Source organism: Octopus sinensis, linkage group LG4 (assembly GCF_006345805.1).
Source record: "Octopus sinensis linkage group LG4, ASM634580v1, whole genome shotgun sequence".
In the NCBI taxonomy this organism is placed as follows: Eukaryota; Metazoa; Mollusca; class Cephalopoda; order Octopoda; family Octopodidae; genus Octopus; species Octopus sinensis.
Genome location: NC_043000.1, coordinates 124,888,968 through 124,894,568, shown reverse-complemented (window position 1 = coordinate 124,894,568; position 5,601 = coordinate 124,888,968).

The window sequence follows — 5,601 nt, the reverse complement described above, 5'->3', positions numbered from 1 at the left end:
GACATCAGTTCCTGGACTGGGTGGTGCATTATATTCTTGAGCAAGGCATTTCATTTCAGGCTGATCCAATCTACCAAGCTGGAAATAATTAAATACCAACTAAATGCTAGTTTGTCTACTCCTCTCCCTCTAGCTGTCTCATCCTCAATGCTCATTTTGTCAGCTCTGAGAGGGTCAAGACATTGACTATGTTTGCCTGTTTGTAGTTACATAGACATCTGAAATAATTCTTTCTGCTATAGGCACAAGGCCCAAAATTATGGGGAGTGGGCTATCGATTAGATCGACTCCAGTATGAAACTGGTACTTAATTTATCAACTCCAAAGGATGAAAGGCAAAGTCGACCTTGGTGGTATTTGAACCTAGAACATAGCAACAGGCGAAATATCACTAAGAATTTCATCCAATGTGCTAACGATTCTTTTCTGCTCTAGGCACAAGGCCTGAAATTTTTTAGGGAAGGGAGCCAGTTGATTAGATTGACCCCAGTATGCAACTGGTGCTTAATTTATTGACCCAAAAGGATGAAAGGCAAAGTCGACCTTGGTAGTATTTGAACCTAGAACATAGCAACAAGCGAAATATTGCTAAGTAGTTCGTCCAGTGTGCTAATGATTCTTTTCTGCTCTAGGCACAAGGCCTGAAATTTCTGGTGGTGTTTTTTTTTTTGACCCACGTTTTTATAAGAAAGGGGGAACAGTATCTATGACACTCTGTAAAGTCACTGAGACTGCTGGAAAAAAGGGTAGGATGTACCCTCAAAGCAGAGACCTATCCTGAATGCTTAGAACAGAGAGATTACCCCACCAAAGGTACCCAAGGAACAGGTAGACGTGTTAAACTGGTTGATAAATCAAGTCTACCACTCAAATAAGCCATGATGGGATTTGAACTCAGAGCACAAAAAGCCAGAAATATCACAAGGCAATCTGGTTGATGCATTTAATGCTTCTACCATTCCACTATTCTTGGCTGGTACTTTATTCATTGACCCTGAAAGAGAAAAGGATAAAGTTGACTTCAGTTGGAGTTGAACTCAGAATGCAAGGAGTTGGAATCACGACTGCAAAACATTACATTTTGTCTAACTCTCTGATGACTCTACCAATTCGCCACTGGGAGGATGGTTGTGATGATGATGATGATGATGATGATGATGATAGCTGTGATGGTAGCATTGGTGGCAGTGTTAATAGTAGCGTTGTTGGTGGTGGTGGTAGTGGTGGTGATGGCACTGCTGCTGCTGCTGGTGTTGTTGACAATGGTGGTGGCAGTGGTGGTGGTGGTGGTGGTGGTAGCAGCGATGGCAGCAGTAGCAGTAGTGGTAGTGGTGGTGGTGGTGGTGGTTGTGGTGGTGGTGCTGGTGGTGATGGTGTGGTGTTGGTGGTGGTGGTGGTGCAAGTGGTGGTGGTGCAAGTGGTGTTGGCGCTGCTGATGCTGGTGCTGTTGACAATGATGGTGGTGGTGGTCGTCGTCGTCGTCGTGGTCGTCGTCGTCGTGATGGTAGTGGTTGTAGAAGTGGCAGTAATGACATTAAGGAGAAGGGTGATGGTGATGGCGATGATGACAGCAACAATGTCAATTGTCCTAGTAATTGTGACGATCAGGCAGATGAAAATTTGGAAAGGTTTCAATATCTATAAAGAAATAAAACAAATATTATCTTCTGGACATTCAATGATTGAACGTCGGTGGTGGAAGATAAACAACAACAGTGAATTCAAGAAAACAAAACAATTGTAAGTTGGACTTGTTTAAGCTAGAGGAAAGATAATCTGATTGTAAATGATGGAGAAAAGATGACAATTTGAGTTAGATATTGTTGCCAGAAAACTACATCATGTAAGGCATAGACTGAAGTGATTAACAGACAACTTAGACAAACAGACATTATGTACACATCAACGGAGGAGAAGATGAAGGCCTTTGAGTTTTGGAGCTTTCACAGATTAAGCAAGATAAGCCAAAAAGACAGGGTAGAAAATGCTGCAGTACCAGAAAAGCTGAAGGTCCAAGGACACCTACAAGGATGTAGCATAGACTCGGCTGAAATTCCTCTATCCTGTTTATTATATATACTAGCAGTATCGCCCGGCGTTGCTCGGGTTTGTTTCGTTCCTTTAGAATTGGAATTTTTGAAAAGTAAATATTTTGCATTATGTAGCTTGCTATTCTCTTTAAGTGAACAGTTTTCTGGTTGAAATACACCGAAAAATGGCGACATAGCAGTAAATAAATCGTAAAAAATAGGGATTTTCATAGAAAAAAAGCACCTTTTTGATGTAAATAATTTTTGGTGTTAACATGGTCTGATTTGAAATTTATTTCTACAGAAGGAAGAGCAAGCCTTCTTCTATCATACTCTCAATTTTGGTCAACTTGTGCCACAGGGTCTCGGAGGAGATAGTGTTAGTTGAAGGCTACCAAACCTGCAATACACAGACAGCTTCAGCTTTATATATATAGAGATGTACATTTGAATGTAGCAGGGAGCAGCTAGCCTTTGGCAGCTATTTGGATCCTGATGTGTCCACTACTCTGATTGGTTGGTATTGGTGCAATTTGTCTCTTAAGTAGGTGATATTGCTTCTAATGCCCTCCTGTGTGTGGTTTAACAGTTATGTTTTGTATGCTAGCAAAGGGGGAACTAACCATGGTTTGCTTGGGATGTTTTAGAACATTCGACAGGGGAGATAACTGTAGTTGACTCTCGATGAATATTTTGCAGGCTATGAACCTGATTCAAACAGCATTGCCTACAAGGAGGTGCTGAAAAGTTTCTGGTGAAAGGCCTGATTGGAGACCCAACCTTCTGAATTCTTTTACAGGGCTTAGAAAACCTGAAGGGCTGCTGCAATAAGTGTGTGAATCTGAGAGGGGAATATGTTGAATAAAATCATAATTAACTGCTCTTCATGTAATTTCTTTTACCCAAAGCCAGGAACTTTTCAACATTCCCACATATTGTTGAGAATCAAGTCCAAAAACCTATCAAATTATGAGCATACAATGTTCCATGAGTCACTGCCTAAGACCATCTTGACAGGAAATTTGGAGGGGAAGAGGGAAAGAGGCTGTCAATGACATTTGTGGACTGACAACATCGAAGAATGGACTAGAAACAAGAGCCTGACTGATTGTGTGCATACAGCACAACACAGAGGGAAATGGAGAGTTTTGGCAAGCCACATGCTGTGCATAGACAGAGCATCTGGTTAATAATATATATACAAATACTAGTGGGATCTGTGGAAATTCTACAGAACAGAAAAGATTAAGAAAAGTTATTCAAGAAAGAAAGGATGATTTTTACTTTTATTTTGCTAAGTTATTTCACTTCCAGTCACAATGATTTTAAAATTTTCCTCTGCTAATCACTTTATATTTCTCTCTTTCACAGCTTGCTCATGAGATTAACATGCAAGTGGCTGAGCACTCCACAAACATGCATACCCCTTCACATATTTCTCAGGGAGATTCAGCATGACACAGAATGTGACAAGGCTGGCTCCCTGATTGTAAAATAATTAATTCAAATGCTTATATATTATGAGTGCGAGTGTTAGCCATTCGACTACATTAAAAATTAATAAACAACAGTAGTGAAAGGATATATTTTACATAGTGCAAACGTTATCTTGAATAGAATGTGATACTCTGAGTAGAGTGAATAGATATGTTTATTAAGTCAAAGTTGACAATCTACTCTGAGTTTCACATGTAGTTGGGCAGTTCATGACAGTTTGTGAACAGCACTGCTAAGGGCAGAATTCAAAATGGACTGTCAATTTTGATATAATATATGTACACACACACACACATATATATAATATATATATATATAATATATATATATATATAGATATATATTATATTATATATATATATACACATATATATATCATATATATACATATCATATATATACATATATATGTGTGTGTGATGTAACATGTAGAAGTAATCATTTCTAAATTGCAGCCAAATAAATTTCTGTAAAAAGAACCCAAAAGACAATGTAAAGTGGTTGGCATTAGGAAGGACATCCAACTGTAAAAACCATGGCAAAACAAACTTTGGAGGTCAGCAAAGTCCTTTGGCTCATCAGCTTCTGTGAAGCCATTCAAACCATGCTAAAACAGACACTGGAGCTTAGCAAGGTCCGTTGGTTTGTCAGCTTCTATGAAACCATCCTAACCATGCTTGCATAGAAAATGGATGTTAAATGATGATAATGATAATGATGATACATAGGTACACCTTCAAAACACAGAGTAGATGAAACCATGGCGACTGAAGAAGGGGAATTTTCTTTGTGTTATTTGTCCAGTACTCTATTTTTTCATTGTTTAAGAAAAATGTCCAGTTCCTTGGTTTTGTGTTTATATTTTCGTTTCTCATTGTGTTCAACGTTTTTTTTGGTGTCCTGTACCCATATATGCATGTATATATACATGTAGATATAGGTACGTATATATATATATATGTATATATGCATGTTTTATTTATTAATTTGTTATTACACGACAGAATGCACACATCCTTTTCTAAGTAAGTTTGTTCTATATACATATTATATATATATATATATATATATATATATATATATATATATATAGATATATATATATATATATATATATATATATTATATATATATAGGAGTGGCTGTGTGGTAAGTAGCTTGCTTACCAACCACATGGTTCAGGGTTCAATCCCACTGCGTGGCCCTTGGGCAAGTGTTCTTCTTATAAAGCCTCGGGCCGACCAATGCCTTGTGAGTGGATTTTATAGACGGAAACTGAAAGAAGCCTGTCGTATATATGTATATATATATGTATGTATGTGTGTGTTGTATGTTTGTGTGTCTGTGTTTGTCCCCCTTGCATTGTGACATGATGCTGGTGTGTTACGTCCCCGGTCACTTAGCAGTTCGGCAAAAGAGACCGATAGAATAAGTACTGGGCTTACAAGAATAAGTCCCGGGGTCGATGTTTGCTTGACTAAAGGCGTGTTCCCAGCATGGCCGCAGTCAATGATTGAAACAAGTAAAAGAGTAAAAGGTAAAAGATATATATATATATCTATATATATATATATATATATATATATATACATATATATATATATATATGAATATAATATATATATATATATATATCCTTTTATAATTTTTTTTTTTACTTGTTTCAGTCGTTTGACTGTGGCCATGCTGGAGAACCGCCTTTAGTTGAGCTAATCAACCCTGTTACTTATTCTTTGTAAGCCTAATACTTATTCTATCAGTCTCTTTTGCCGAACTGCTAAGTTACAAGAACATAAACATACCAACATCGATTGTCAAGTGATGGTGAGGGGACAAACACAGACACACAAACGTATACACACAGATACATACATGTGTATATATATAAACACAAAATGGGCTTCTTTCAGTTTCCTTCTACCAAATCCACTCACAAGACTTTGGTCAACAGCCCGAGGCTACAGTAGAAGACACTTGCCTAAAGTGCTATGCAGTGGGACTGAACCCAGAACCATGTGCTGGTAAGCAAACTACTTATCACACAGCCACTCCTTTACCTATATATATATATATA